Source organism: Sorex araneus, chromosome 5 (genome assembly GCF_027595985.1).
Source record: "Sorex araneus isolate mSorAra2 chromosome 5, mSorAra2.pri, whole genome shotgun sequence".
Lineage (NCBI taxonomy): Eukaryota > Metazoa > Chordata > Mammalia > Eulipotyphla > Soricidae > Sorex > Sorex araneus.
Genome location: NC_073306.1, coordinates 111,046,665 through 111,063,654, shown reverse-complemented (window position 1 = coordinate 111,063,654; position 16,990 = coordinate 111,046,665). Strand labels below are relative to the sequence as shown.

The following is a 16,990-nucleotide window of genomic DNA, read 5'->3' as shown; positions in this document are numbered from 1 at the left end:
AATGGAAAATGAAATACTGCTCACTATTTTTCACTTGTTGTAAGGAAAGTGGTCAATTCCAGCTAACTCCCACTTTCACCTGCTTCTTTGGCTTAGGAGGATGGATTCATTTCCAGTTGTGAGCAAGAAGTAGAACACGAAAGACATGGGAACTTCTAAAGAGAAGGAGAAAAGGAGCTCTGGCAGGAGCCCCAGGTCACTACAGAAACAACTTCTCTGGTAAATACACATCAAACCTGGGCATCCAAGGTTACATTTCCCTTTATAAACAGATTATAATAGTTTATGTGCTCATGAACCAGTAAAATACCCCTAAAAATTTTCAGTGTTTTAAAGTGCATTTTATGTATCTTTGCTAATATTGAAGGTATATTTTTTGATTAAATACCATAAATGAGATATCTCAGGGTGAGAGCATGAAATATCTATGGAAATGCGGGTATGTTGTCCAAGGGGAAAGGGAGAGATGAATCTCCAATGTGGCTGACAACAAAGAGTTCAGATCAGGTAGACACCTATAGGTCATCTGAAAGATTATTTTCCTTTTCCTTAAAACAATGACAATAGTGGAGTCATTGGAAAATTTTTAGATGAAATGATAAATGTTTCCCTTAAAATATTCTGACTGCTTAGATATTTAAAGGGGAGCAGAGTGCAAGAAAAACCTAAAAGGAACCCACTTTGGTTCATGAAAGATATACATTGGCTTTGACAGAGGCAGCAACAATAGAGGTGGTATGAAGTGGCATGATTCTAAACATGTTCAGAAGATGGTAATGAGGATGAGATTTGGGGGATGAGAAAAAGAATTGAATCACAGGTCATTTCTAAGTTTCTGGGGAAAAGTGAAAAAAGAGGACTAGAGAGAGAGTAGAGCTGGCAGGGCACTTGCCTTGCATACAAGCAACTGGGTTCAGTCTCTGTTGTGGTCTCTCAGCACCACCAGGAGTGTTCCCTGAGTGCAAACCCAGGAGTAAGTCCTGAGGGCCACCAGTGTGGTTCCAAGACCAAAACAAAAATTTGAGAAGAATGTCTTAATAAGAGCAGTGGGTAGGGTGCCTGCCTTGCATGCAACCAACCAGGGTTCAATCCCTGGAATCCCATATAGTCCCCTGAGCACTGCGAGGAGTAATCACTGAGCAGAGAGTCAGGAGTAACCCCGGAGCACTGCCAGATGTGGCCCACAAGGAAAAACTGAGAGCATGGTTAAAGATGGTGAATGTTGTTGAAAGGTCAAGAAAGAGGAGAACTGAGAGAGACCTGATTAAGTTGATCTGTATGCTCTCTCATACATGGGATTTAAAGATAAAAAGTGAGGCTGAGACCTTACAGTGAGTTTTTCATTTCATCTAACAAGTTTTTCAGATCTCTAGTTTCTGTCTGCCTCAAGGACTGAGGAAAGGGCAGTTGGGATAGAGAGGGACCATTATGACATTGATGGTTGGAAGGGATCACTCTGAATGGGAGACACGTGCTGAAAGTGGGTAAAGGATAGGACCAAACATAAGTGCCTCTAGGTATCTGTACTGTAAATCATATGCCCAAAATAAGAGAGAGGAGAAAGAAAGAGAGGGACAGAGACAGAGAAAGAAGAGACAGAGACAGAGAGAGAGGAGAGGGGAGAGGGGAGAGAGAGGAAAGAGGAGAGGGGGAGAGAGAGAGAGAAGAGAGAGAGAGAGAGAGAGAGAGAGAGAGAGAGAGAGAGAGAGAGAGAAGAAAAGTGCCTTCCTTAGAGGCAGGCTGGGGAGGGAGGTGGCAGAAAGGGGTCGTGGCAGGAGGGAAACTGAGAACATTGGTTATTGGTGGGAAATTTACACTGGTGGAGGGATAGATTTTGGGTGGAGGGATGGATGTATGGTTCCAGCCCAATCATGAAAGCCTTGTAAGTGCACCTCAAGGTGATTCAATAAGAAAAAAGAAACCGGCAACAAAAGTGAGGTCCCAACAAAGAACCAAAAGCAGCATAACAGGGAAACTGATCATACAGTTGGTTTAGGGGGGGCAATGATAGGGAGAGTGAGTGAGGGCACAGGAAGGAGACAGGTAGACTGATGATGGGCAGATGGGTGTGATGTCAGAATTATGTCCATTAGAAACCATTACTGGTTTATATATATATAATGGTTTATATATATATTCAATTATATATTATTGAACACCATGTGGAAAACTACAATGTTTTTAGGCTTAAGTCTCAGATATACAATGCTGAAACAACCATCCCTTCACCAGTGCCCATATTCCACCACCACCAAAAAAAACCCCCATTATACCTCCCATCCCTCCCCCCACCCCTCTCCCCTGCCTGAGTAACTGATAAATTTCACCTTACTTTCTTTTTACTTTGGTTACATTAAACATTTCAACAAAAAACTCACTATTATTGTTAGGAGTTCCCCATCAAAGTCAGACCTGCGGTGAAGAGATATGAGGTCACTATCACGCTGCGCGGTTTGGATTTCTGTATTTTAGCAACTAAGTCCAAGGAAATTTCTTCCAGAAATTGGATCACTGCAAGCTTGGATCTCTCATTAGTGGTCCTCATAGTATAGTGGTCGCCACGCCCTTCTCCCCCCCACCCCCACAAGGAAAAGGTGAGAGGAGAGAGAGAGAGAGAGAGAGAGAGAGAGAGAGAGAGAGAGAGAGAGAGAGAGAGAGAGAGAGAGAGAGAGAGGGAAAGAGAGAGAGAGAGAGAGAGAGAGAGAGAGAGAGAGAGAGAGAGAGAGAGAGAGAGAGAGAGAGAGAGAGAGAGACCATTCCCCTCCTGGGCAGGCATGAGGCTCTGGAATCATGCTTGTGCAGCTGCCGTGAGGCTACACACGTGTGGTCCCCGGGATAACATCTCGGCCGTTATTGATATTTTTTTAACCTATAGGAGCAGCAGATAGAGGAGGAGGTCTAGGAAAATGAGAGCATTTTGGTTTAAATCTCGAGAAAACTCAAGCCTCCTCAAATACTATTAAGAGTTGTTGATACTCCAGAGATGGGAAAAGAATGGGATTGAACAGTTGACAGTCAGTTCTAGACAAGGACTGGAACTGTGACAGAAATGAGGAGGGTCTGTGTAAATGTATAGCCTGAGAGGAAGGTTTGGTAGCACAGCAGAATACTGGGCAAGTTTTTCTTTTGCTTTGTGCAAATATTACTTACAAAAATGCATGCTTGCGCTTCCGGACCCAGCCTGCTCCTCGACCCTGAGCCCCAGGCTTCCCTCCCCTCCGGACTGCCAGCCGAATGGCCCACACACCACCCCAAGCCCCTTGACTGCTGTCGGGTTGTGGGAAAGGGGTGTAGCCTAATAGTCACGGGCGTGGCCTAAGTAAAGTGGGCGTGGCCTCATTACCAACCAGCCAACTTTAACACGGAGGCAGATAGTTTCCTCAACATCGTGTCCAAGAATAATAACCTAGCTATTCGCAAATAGTAGGGCAATAAAACACAAGACTTGACATAAGGATTGAAGGAACATTTCAGTGGGAGACCAGGTTCTACAAGGGGGAAATAAAAAGGCAACCACCAGTGACTGAGCCTATTCACAATCCTTTTTTGCAACAAGAGGAAAGAAGGATACTCATCTTCAAGGTCACTGTTCCATACCACCACAACAACACGAAGAAACACCGCAAATCCCCATTGCAAGCAGAGGATGATCAAAGGAGTCCAGAAACCTCAATTGGCGTTTCCTACAAACTTGAGCTCTCTGATAAAGAATTCAGAGTTGAAATCCTCAACATGTTCAATGAACTCAATGCAAAGATTGACAACTTAAAGGAGGACCTGGCAGAAACAATACAACAGACAGCCGACAAAATACAGGAAGAAATGAGAGCAGAAATAAAATGCTTTCAAAAAGAAATGAAGGATTCGGTAGATGAAATCAAAAACTCTCTGGTTTCCCTCAACAATAGGAGGACTGCAGAGGAAGACAGAATCAGTATGCTTGAAGATGAGCTGCAAGAAGCCTACAGGCAACAACAAACCATGGCAAGAGACCTCAAAATAGCTCTAGCCAGAATCAGAGTCCTAGGGGATGATTTCAAGAGGAACAACATTAGAATCATTGGACTACCAGAACCACTGAACCAATCCCAAAGAAAAAGCGACAGTCAAACAAATCATTGCAGAAAACTTCCCAGATCTGGACAATGCGGGCATCCAGATTCAAGGCGCCCAAAGGGTGCCAGCTAAAAGAGATCCTAACAGAAAAACCCCAAGACATATCATAGTTACAATGATGGACAGTCATACAGAGAGACACAATACTGCAAGCAGCAAGGTCCAAGAAGGAAATAGCATACAAAGGAGCACCCCTTAGACTCAGAGCAGATCTATCAGAGGAAACCCTCCACCCTCGAAGGCAATGGTGGGATATAGTGAAAAAACTCAATGAAATCAATGCTTCACCAAGAATACTTTATCCGGCCAAACTCTCATTCAAACTAGGAGAAATCATACACTACTTTGGGGATAAACAACAGCTCAGGAACTTCATAGACTCAAAACCAAACCTAAAAGAAGCACTAAAGGGGCTATTGTAAGACAAGAAGAACTCCTACAAGCACAACAAACCCTTACACAAAGATGGCGCAAAATCCCATAACAATAATCTCCCTTAATGTCAGTGGTCTAAATTCACCAATCAAGAGACACAGACTGGCAAAATGGATTCAAAGACTGAACCCAACATTCTGATGCCTGCAAGAAACACATCTGAATAGCCAGAAAAAACACAGACCCAAAGTCAAAGGATGGAAAACAATCCTGCGAGCAAACAACTCCCTCAAGAAAGCTGGGGTGGCTTTACTAGTATGGGACAACATAGACTTCAGGTTGAAAAAGATTAGAAGAGATAGTGAAGGCCACTTTTTATTAATCACGGGATATGTACATCAGGAAGAAATCAGACTCCTAAACGTCTACGCACCCAATGAGGGACCAGCTAAATATCTACAACAGCTGCTAACAGACCTTAAGAATGACATTCTGAGCAACATAATAGTAGTTGGAGACTTCAACACCGCCCTGTCTCCTCTGGACAGATCAAGAAGATTAAAACTCACCAAGGAAATACTGGCTTTGAAGGAAGAAATAGAAGAGAGAGGGCTAATAGATCTATACAGGGCTTTATATCCCCCCCAAAAAAGGAATACACATTCTTTTCCAGTGCACATGGAACATTTTCCAGAATAGACCATGCGCTGGGCCACAAAATATTCCTCAACAGAATCAACAAGATAGACATTGTAACAGCTATCTTTTCAGACCATGATGCACTTAAGATAAAAGTTAATCATGGACAGATGCAGAAAACCAAATCAAACACCTGGAAATTAAATAGCTCGATATTGAACAATGAGTGGGTCAGGAAGGAAATCAAGGAAGAAATCAAAAGGTACCTAGAAACAAATGAGAATGAGGACACGAGCAACCAGAACCTGTGGGTTGCAGCTAAAGCCATTTTAAGGGGGAAATTTATAGCTCTGCAAGCATATCTCAGGAAGGAAGAAAGGGCCCACATAAATAACTTGACTTCACAGCTCAAGATCTTAGAAAAGGACCAACAAAAGGAGCCCAAATCAGGCAGAAGGAAAGAGATAATAAAACTAGAGCAGAAATTAATGACATGGAAACCCAAAAGAAAATCCGAAAGATCAATGAAACAAAGAGCTGGTTCTTCGAGAAAATAAACAAGATTGATAAACCACTAGCAAGACTCACAAAGAAAGAGAGACAGAGAACCCTTATAAGCCGAATCAGAAATGAAAGGGGGACATCACAACAGAAACCAAAGAAATTCAAAAGATCATCAGAGACTACTTTGAAAATCTGTATGCCACAAAACAAGAGAACCTAGAAGATATGGATAAATTCCTCCACTCCTATAATCTCCCAAGGCTTAACCAAGAAGACCTGGAGTACCTGAATAGTCCAATTAACATCAAGGAAATTGGAATGGTAATCAAAAGTCTTCCTAAAAACAAAAGTGCAGGTCAGATGGATTCACTAGCGAGTTCTTCCAAACATTTAAAGAGGAATTAGTGCCATTCCTTCTCACGTTTTTCTAGGAAACTGAAGAAACAGAAACCCTCCCAAACAGTTTCTATGAGACTCATATCTCCCTAATACCAAAAGCAAACAAAGACACCACAAAAAAAGAAAAATACAGGCCAATATCCTTGATTGACACAGATGGAAGATTCTTAACAAAATATTAGCAAATAGAATTCAACAACTCATCACAAAGATCATACACCATGACCAAATCGGATTCATCTGGGGGATGCAAGGATGGTTTAACATCTGGAAATCAATCAACATAATCCATCATATCAACAAAAGAAAAGATAAAAATCATATAATCATATCAATAGATGCAGAGAAAGCATTTGACAAGATCCAGCACCCGTTTATGATGAAAACGCTTGCCAAAATGGGTATAGAAGGGATCTTCCTCAATATAGTCAAAGCCATTTATCACAAGCCTATGGCAAGCATCGTCCTCAATGGGGAAAAACTAAGAGCCTTCCCTCTGAGAACAGGGACGAGACAAGGATGCCCACTCTCTCCACTTCTGTTCAATATCTTACTGGAAGTACTTGCAATAGCGATTAGGCAAGAAAAAGATATTAAGGGCATTTAGGTAGGAAAGAAAGAAATCAAGCTCTCACTATTCGCAGATGATATGATACTATACCTAGAGAGTCCTAAATCCTCTACCAAGAAACTCCTAGAAACAATAGACTCGTATAGTAAAGTTGCAGGCTATAGAATCAATACCCAAAAGTCCATGGCTTTCCTATAAGTAAATAATGAGAGAGAAGAAAGTGACATGAGAAAAGCAATCCCGTTCACAACTGCACCTCAAAAAATCAAGTTCCTCGGAATCACCTTAACAAAGGAGGTAAAGGACTTGTATAATGAAAACTACAAAACGCTACTTCAGGAAATAAAAGAGGACACAAGGAAATGGAAAGACATCCCCTGCTCATGTATTGGAAGAATTAATATTGTCAAAATGGCATTTCTCCCCAAAGCATTGTACAAATTCAATGCGATCCCTATAGGGATACCCTTGACATTTTTCAAAGAAATGGAGCAAGCACTCCTGAAATTCATATGGAACAATAAGCCCCCACGAATAGCTAAAGAATTCTTGGGAAAAAGAAAATAGGAGGAATCAACCTCCCCAACTTCCAACTCTACTACAAAGCAGTAGTCATTAAAATAGCATGGTATTGGAACAAAGGCAGAGCTGCAGACTAATAGAACAGGGTTGAATACTCTGACACACACCCCCAAATATATGATCATCTAATCTTTGGTAAGGGAGCTAAAAATGTGAAGTGGAGCAAGAAAAGCATGTTTAACAAATTGTGCTGGCAAAATTGAATGGCTACATGCAAAAAAATGGGCTTAGACCTCCACCTATCACCATGTACAAAAATCAGATCAAAATGGATTAAAGACCTTAACATCAGACCAGAATCCCTAAGGTACATTGAAGACAAGGTTGGCAAAACCCTTCACGACATTGAAGCCAATGGAATCTTCAAAGCTGACACGCCACTGGCCAAGCAAGTGAAAACAGAGATAAATAAATGGGACTATCTCAAACTAAGAAGCTTCTGCACCTCAAAAGAAACAGTGACCAAAATACAAAGACAATCTACAGAATGGGAAAGGATATTTACACAGTACCCATCTGATAAAGGGTTGATAACAAGGATATACAATGCACTGGTTGAACTCCACAAGAAGAAAACTGCCAACCTGATCAAAAAAAAGGCGTGATTGGGCTGGAGCGATAGCACAGCGGGTAGGGCGTTTGCCTTGCACGCGGCCGACCCGGGTTCGAATCCCAGCATCCCATATGGTCCCCTGAGCACGGCCAGGGGTGATTCCTGAGTGCAGAGCCAGGAGTAACCCCTGTGCATCGCCAGGTGTGACCCAAAAAGCAAAAAAAAAAAAAAAAAAAAAAAAAAAAAAAAAAAAAAAAGGCGTGATGAAATGAACAGAAACTTTCCCAAAGAAGAAATCCGAATGGCTGAGAGGCACATGAGAAAATGTTCAACATCACTAATCATCAGGGAGATGCAGATCAAAACAACAATGAGATATCATCTCACACCACCACAGAGACGGGCCCACATCCCAAATAACAATAGCCACCGGTGTTGGTGTGGATGTGGGGAGAAAGGGACTCTCCTTCACTGCTGGTGGGAATGCCGACTGGTTCAGCCCTTTTGGAAAACAATATGGACGATTCTCAAAAAGTTAGAAATTGAGCTCCCATTTGACCCAGCAATACCACTCCTGGGAATATATCCTGGAGAGGTGAAAAGGTATAGTAGAGATGACATCTGCATTTCCATGTTCATTGCCGCTCTGTTTACAAAAGCTGCAATATGTAAAAAAACAGAGTGCCCGAAAACAGATGATTGGCTAAAGAAACTCTGGTATATCTACACAATGGAATACTACGTAGTTGTCAGAAAACATGAAGTCATGAAATTTGCATATAAGTAGATCAACATGGAAAGTATCATGCTGAGTGAAATGAGTCAGAAAGAAAGAGACAGACATAGAAAGATTGCACTCATATGTGGAATATAAAGTAGGTGAGAGGTATAAGCTTTCAATGTTGCGATTTCTGGCAGATATTTCTCTGGACTTAGTTACTAAAATACTAAAATACAGAAATCCAAAACTGTGCGGCTGCTAGTGCGGCCTCCTGACCTCATATCTTTTCATTCTCAGCAATGGAAAACAAATTATCAAATGCTTTCTTTTTGGTCCAGCTTTGGGGGGAGAAACTCCAAACAATAGTAGTGAGTGTTTTTGTTGAAATATTGAATGTAATCAAAGTAAAGTGAAAGTAAGTGAAATTTACCAGTTACACATGCGGGGTGGGGGGCTGGGGAGATGGGGGGAAGGGGGAGGTATAACGTAATTCTTGGTGGTGGAATATGTGTACTGGTGAAGGGATGGGTGTTTGAGCATTGTATAACTGAGACTTAAACCTGAAAGCTTTGTAACTTTCCATATGGTGATTCAATAAAAGAATAAAAAAAAATTCTTTCATCTCAGTGCTTCCATTAAGTGTCAGTGGCCTATATCTGCCAATCAGAACTACACAATCAGAAGATGAATCAGAAAACAAAAGTGAACCTTCAATTATCTAGTGGGAACAGACTTGATCTTCAAAAACAATATTGTTTCAAAGTAAGAGGTTAGAGAGCAAACATAAAATTAAAAGGTGGCCAAAACAGATGGAATAAAGAAGGGATCACTAAGAAAATGATGGCTGGATGAATCAGTTAGGATGGGAGATGCGTGCTGAAAGTAGATAATGGACCAAACATGATGACCTCTCAGTGTCTGTGCTGCAAGCCATAATGCCCAAAAGTAGAGAGAGAGTATGGGGAATATTGTCTGCCTTAGAGGCAGGGGGAGGATGGGAAAGGGGGGGTATACCTGGGATATTGGTGGTGGGGAATGTGCACTGGTGGAGGGATGGGTGTTTGATCATTGTGTGATTATAACCCAAACATGAAAGCTTGTAACTATCTCACGGTAATTCAATAAAATTTTTTAAAAATGTGGCCAAAAAAATATTGCATGCTTGCATGCTGTGAAGAGTCAATGATAAGTTTCCATTACAGAGCTGACCACAGTAAAATTTCATCTAAAGGAAAACTCCTTACAGCGAAGTTTTTGTTTGTTTTTCTGTTTTTTTGGGGGCCACACCTAGTGCTCAGGGCTCACTCCTGGCTCTGTGCTCAGTGATCACTCTTGGCAGTTCTGGATCTGCTACTTGTAAGGCAATATGCCATGCTCCAGACCCTTATGGTACACTTTTGATTTGTTTCAATTTGTATAATCACTGACATTTTAACTCTTACTATCTTTTTCACACATATTTCCCCACATTTTAAAAAAGCCTGGCTAGTTGAAGTAAATTTATTCCAAACAAATTTTAAATTCACTATTTATAGATATGTAGTATTAGGAGTTTTGATATACATGTATAGTTATGTAAACCAGTCAAAATAAAGAAAAAAAATTTCAATATCCCTAAATAATTCTGTCATGCTCATTTGTAATTATATCCACCCCACCTGCCTGCCAGAAGCCTTGGCAACCACTAATATAGGAGTTCTGTTCCTATATTTTTGCCTCATAGAATTTCACATAAATGAAATATTTAGCTTGTAGCCTTCTGTAACTGGCTTCTGTTAGCATAATGCTTTTGTAATACATCCAAGTTGTCATTTGTATCACTGACTTATTTCATTTTAATTACATTTTATTGAATTGTACTACAGTTCGCTTAGTCAGAGGTTGGGTGAGTAAGCAGAAGTGTCTTTATGATGGTGAGATAGTACTAAAAGTGGATGGTAGGATTGGTGACAATTACACACATACAAAGATGTGAAACTAAACCTTTAAAATTCTCTAGTATTAGAAACCAAATTGGGACCATGGAGTTGGGGGAATTTACATGGGAGGAGGGATGAGTGTTGGAACACTATGACTGAAACCTAATCATGAATAGCTTTGTGAAATTCTATCTCACAGTGATTCAATAAAAAAGAAAATCTTAAAAAATCAGTAAAAAGTTTCAAAATTTCCCTGATAAAACTGAAAATAGAAACAAATTTATAAATATAATTAGAGATTCAAAATTCTTTCCAGGTCATTGATAGGACAAATTAAAAATCCAGACTTTGAAAAACACTAAAAACTATAACCCCCGCCTCCCCCCTCGCCAAAAATGTTTTTTGGTTTTTCTCATTAAAACTATATGTAAATTATCACTGTATTACTGAAATGCAAACATAAGTTCATAAGTTTGTAACTGTACCTCATGGTGATTCACTAATAAAAATTTAAAAAAGTATTTGGTTACTACCTCACAAATATGATAAATGTTTTTCTATATCCAGAAAGTTTTATATTTTTGATGCTTTTGTAAAACAATGCTGTTATTTTCTTTCCAATTGTTTTATTAATATTTTCTTGTCCTGAACTGACTAGATCCCTTCCATAATCCTGAATTGAAAATTGTAAGAAAGGGTTTTCTGCCTGTTTTCAATTTCAGGAATAAAGAATAGTATATATATTATTGCCATGTGGGCAGGATATTCTCAATAGCTTGTCGGGCTCTCCGGGAGGGTCAGAGGACTCGAACTTGGGTCGGATATGTGCAAAGCAAACGGCCTATCCGCTGTGCTCTCGCTCCAGCTCAAGGGCCAGGAATATTGCTCCATAGTTGGAAGCCTGCCTCATGAGAGGCAGGTAGAAGGCAGCTGGAATAGAGAAGGGATCATTCCGAAAATAATGGTTGGAGGAATCAGTCGGGATGGGTGATGTGTGCTGAAAGTAGATAAAGGACCAAACATGATAACTTCTCAGTATCTGTATGGCAAACCATAATGCCCCAAAGTAGAGAGAGAGTATGGGGAATATTATCTGCCACGGAGGCAGTGGGAGGATGGGAAAGAGGGGGATATACCAGGAATATTGGTGGTGGGGAATGTGCACTGGTGGAGGGATTGGTGTTTGATCACTGTGTAATTGTAACTCAAACATGAAAGCTTGTAACTATATCTTATGGTGATTCAATAAAATTAAATATATTTTTAAAAAAGATCTGTTGCTTCTGGCCATTTGTTGCTCCCTTACTGTGCATCTTTATAGTCAAATAGGAGAGAGATAATTATGTATTTGTACCTTTTTTTCTAATTTCACTCAGTATGATATTTTCTAGTTCCATTGAATTAACAGCAAATTACATGATTTCACCTTTTCTTAGAATGCATAGTATTTCACTGCACATACCTCAGTGGAAGTATGACAAATTTTAGATACCTTTACCCATAATGAGACATTTGGGTTGTTTCCATAGCTGAACCGTTGTACTTAGCACTGAAATAACTTAGGTATGCATTGCAGTTTTGAATTAATGTTTCTTTTGTGTGTTTTGGCATAGATGCCAAAATGGGGTATTCTCTGAGTTTTATGAGAGTTTTCTTCTTACTCTCTGGAGAAATCTCCAGAGTACTTTACAGGGAGTTGAACCAGACAATGTTCTCACCAATAGTAAATACAGGATCCTTGCCAAAATTTGTCATTTCCAGGCATTTGGGTATATATTTGCCATTCTCCCTAGTGTGAGATGTTATCTCATTGTTGTTTTGATTTGCATTTCTTCATTCAGAAGTGACTATGAACAATCAAGTCACTTACAACTAAGTCAAATCTCCTTTCCCTCAAATCTCCTTTCTCTGTATTTTGACTGGTATTATTGGATGTTTTGCTGTAGAACTTTGTGTTTTATAAATCACGAACACCAATCCTTCTGCTGATGTGTGCAAATATTTTCATCCACTTAGTAGAGTGTCTTTTTATTTAGTTTGAATATAAGTGAGTCTTACATTCCTGGGGTGGAGTAATCCCTATTAGGACAGGACTATCTTTTTTAAAATATTATTGAACCTGACTTTTAAATATTTAGTTAAATATTTTAATTCATGGAGGTCATTGATCTACAGTTTCATTGTAATATTAGTCTGTTTTTTATAATAGGGGGCAATGGTCTTACAAAATGTGCAAGAACTTATTCTCTCAGATGTTTTATGAAAAAGTTTGAATAGAATTGGTATTTCTTTCTTGGTGTTTGATGAAATTGAAAATGCTGAACCTGAGATATCTTTATTTGTTCGATGAGTCTAACTATATATTTTTTCTTAAAAATATATTCAGGGGGCTGGAGTGATAGCACAGCGGGTAAGGCGTTTGCCTTGCACTCGGCCAACCCGGGTTCGATCCCCGGCATCCCATATGGTCCCCCAAGCACCGCCAGGAGTAATTCCTGAGTGCAAAGCCAGGAGTAATAACCCCTGAGCATTGCTGGGTGTGACCCAAAAAGCAAATATATATATATATATATATATATATATATATATATATATTCAGGTTCTGATTTTAAGTTTGTCAAGGACTCTGACCTTCTTCATAACCTGTTACCCATGTGTGACCTTTTTCTGGGTTTCCTGGACCAAGAAAGCCTCTGCCTATTTCTCAAACCTAGGACACAGCTCCCACAGACCCATAATGCTGACTTTTGATTCTTTCATCACTTAAGTGCTTCAAGGACTCCAACCCTCCTCCCGCCCTGTTACCCCTATGCTGAGACCTCTTTCTGGGGCCTGGGACCAAGGAAGATGCTGCTCACTTCTCAAACCCCAAACCATGTGGATGCTAATGTGTCCATACACCATTTCCAATCTCTCAACTCCACCAACTCTATGGGTTGTTAGTTTTGATATCTTGCCTCAAATACCACCATAAAAACCCTGTATGCAAATGGAATATTATATACTGACTTGCATGACCACTGAAGGAGCAACTTCAGGGAAGAGAAATTGTTAGATTATCAGATTATCAAGGGCAACAGTTTATTGAAAATAATAAAACAGATCATATCTCAGATAACTGGGAACCTGAAGCTCAATTAAAGGCTCAAATAAAAGATTCTTTAAGAATCATGGTGTAGGATAACATTAGGTTTGTTCTTCCTCCCTGGGCCCAGGGAGCATGGGTTTGTTGATTACTCCCATCTCTGTGTTTATCTGTAATAACTGGTTAATTACCTTTTGTCTCCTGATTAGACTCTGTTGACTTATAAATACTATTTTTCTCTTCTCCCTAGTGGCCTTTGCATAGTTGCTTCAGAACCATTACTTTTGTATGGACACAGGAAGACAGTTAAAAAGACACGTTTTTGTAACTTGGGAGTTATTTGACTCCAGGTAATATTACCTCTGAGGCATCTGGTCTCTCAATTTAAACCTCAGTTGTCCTCACTTCCTAGATCCCCAAAAGCAGGGTCCTGATGAGGGACTGTATGGGCCCAGGGCAAGCTGTGTGCTACCCAAGCATTGAAATGGGTCCAGGCCAAAGTGCCATAATATTTAACTATAAGTTAAGATCATGGTCATGGACAAATTCTGTCATGATCCAAAAAGTAATAACTAGATTCAGACCCTGCTAGAGTTAGGAAAGATTAATCCGGCCTAAGCTCTGTAGTCTGAGATCTGTAGTGCGATGTCCCCAGGAATCCCTACAGCCTAAAATGTATCTCTTACTGTGCCCATGGGCTGGAGCGACAGCACACTGGGCAGGATGTTGGCCTTACATGCGGCCAACCCTGTTCTATTCCTCCATCCCTCTCAGAGAGCCTGGCAAGCTACTGAGAGTATCCTGCCCACATGGCAAAGCCTGGCAAGCTACCCGTGGTGTGTTCGATATGCCAAAAACAATAATAAAAACAAGTCTCACAATGGAGACGTTACTGGTGCCGCTCAAGCAAATCTATGAGCAACAGGATGACAGTTATACAGTGATACTGTGTCCATACAAAATAAGAAATATTAGGAAGTAGAATTAAGATGTCATTCAAGTCATAGGTCTAAGGAGAAGAGAAATGCGCCTTAAATGTTGTTTTGCCCTTGAGGGCTGCAGATGATCAGGAAGGCTGTAAATATGTTGATTGCGCTTCCTTAAAGGTAGGTGTGTAAGGAGAGGTTAGAGGTTTCGAGGTGTGGTTAAAAGAGGTGGTAAAAGTGGTAAAAGAAGCTGGGGCCAGAGTGAGAAGTGTGGAGAGACTAGAGAGCTATGCGGAAACTGGAGAGATTTAGCAAAGGGAACAGAAGACAGGAATGAAGGGTAGAGTGAGACTGGAATGAGGAGCTTAGAGAAACTAGAACAGTCACCTGAGGAGAATGGAATAAATGGCAACTGATCACCAAACAGCTTGACCCTCGTTCCTCCTTTGTCCGCCCAAGGCAATGGCCATACCGGGTGGGGAAGCAGCTTGAGAGCAATGAACTTGGGTGGAGAGAGCCACCCGGGAGCCCGGCACGCCCCAGTGCTCATGGGCTTCCTGCATATGGAGAAACAAAGGAATTCACCTGCTCTAGCAGATAGGGACACTAGTCCCAGAATATTATCAGGCTCAAATAAAGCATCAACCCTCATTGATGGAGAACTTAATTCAATGCTCCATGCAATAGCCATAGAAATGAAGCAATCCCTGGAAGAAATATTCAACCAACTCAAATGTCAACTGATCCAGGATATTAAGGAGCTCATACAAATCGAAGTCGAGTTGAAAATATAATAGCATGACACAGCAACAACATTCAAAATGTGTAGGACTCTATCAGTGATAACAAAGACAAAATACCAGCACTCACCAATAATAAACTGTGAAAAAAATATTGGAAGAGAATATAAGATTTATGATATATAACAGCGAGAGGAATAAACTTCAAATAATTAGAATAGCAGAAAGAGAGAAAAAGAGGAAGGGGAAGAATGACTGGTGGAAGAAATAATTTCTAAGAACTGTGCTGATCCCTGGAAAGAGTTAACTGCACAGATTCAAGTGGCCCAAAGAGTACCAAAATAAACTTGAGAAAAAAATGCCAAGACACACAGTAATCAAAATGTTACAAAGACAGACTACTTAAGGAAGCAAGAAAGAAGAAAACACTCAAGGTGTGGTTTAAAGAGGTGGTTAAAAGAGGAAAAAAGGGAAGGATCACAACATACCTTTCACTTGATTTCTTACTAGCCAGGAAAGAGTGGAATGACTATTAAAAGTGAGTATGTGAAAAAACTTTAAGCCTGGAATACACTATCCTGCAAAGCCATCCTTTAGACTTCAGTATTATAAGAATAAGAGCTGGTAGCATTTGCAACAACTAAACCAATCCTGCAAGAATTAATTAACAGCTTCATATAAAAAGAAATAGACTCTTGCAAAACTTGATTCCACACACATACACAAAAATGGTGACACAACCTTTCTTATCACTAATGTCTCTCAATGTCAATGGACTAACTTCCCTGTAAATAAACACGAAGTAATTGGATAGTTTAGGAAAGAAAGTCCATCCATCTCCTGCCTACAGGAAACATACCTAAATTCACAAGATAAATACAGATTCAGAGTGAAAGGATAGGTAGCAATCATACAAGCCAATGAAAGACAAAAGAAGCTTTGGCATCCATACTTGTATCAGAACAAATAACATTCAATATAAAGAAGCAGAGCTAGTGATGATTAAGGGAACCGTAGATTAAGAAATACTGTTCTCAACATTTATGCATAAAATGAAGGGTCAACAAAGTACATATAGCTTCCGCTCACAAACTTTAAGACAAATATCAACAACCTCTCAGTATCTGCATTGCGAACCATAATGCCCAAAAGTAGAGAGGATATGGGGAATATTGTCTGCCATGGAGGCAGTGGGAGGGTGGGAAAGTGGGAGTATATCCGGGATATTGGTGGTGGGGAATGTGCACTGGTGGAGGGATGGGTGTTTGATCATTGTGTGATTGCAACTCAAACATGAATGCTTGTAACTATATTTCACGGTGATTCAATAAAATAAAAAAAAGAAACATATCAATGGAAACACAATAGTAGTGGGAGACTTCAACATTCTACTTTCGCCACTAGACAGATCAACCAGACAGCAAAGAGACAAGAGCGCTAATTGATGAGCCAAAAGAACTGGAATTGCTAGACATATACAGGGGTCTTCTGCCCCAAAACAAGAACACACATTTTTTTTCTCTAGTGCACATGGAATTTTCTCCAGGATAAATGACATATTATGGCATAACTATAACATATATAAATTTGCAAATATAGAAATTGTACAAGTACCTTCTTTACCAAGAAAGTAGAAATTAACCACAGAAAGAATATGGGGAAACTTCAAGAACTTGGAAACTGAGCAAAACACTGCTAAACAGCAGGATCAAAGAGAAAATGAAGGAAGAAATAAAATTATTCCACTGAACTAATGACAATGAAGATATAAACTATCAGAACCTACAGGTTACAGCAAAAGCTATACTATGGAGTGGATGGGGGGGAATTCATAGCAATGCAGGCCTATATTAAGAACAA

At 40.1% G+C, this 16,990-nt stretch overlaps 1 protein-coding gene across 1 annotated transcript in view; it reads right to left on the bottom strand.

Annotated features, from left to right (window-relative positions):
* The window catches only part of KIF6 (kinesin family member 6), a 705,701-nt gene that overhangs the window by 337,443 nt on the left and 351,268 nt on the right, over positions 1 to 16,990 (bottom strand). The gene's annotated exons all lie outside the window — the stretch shown is intronic.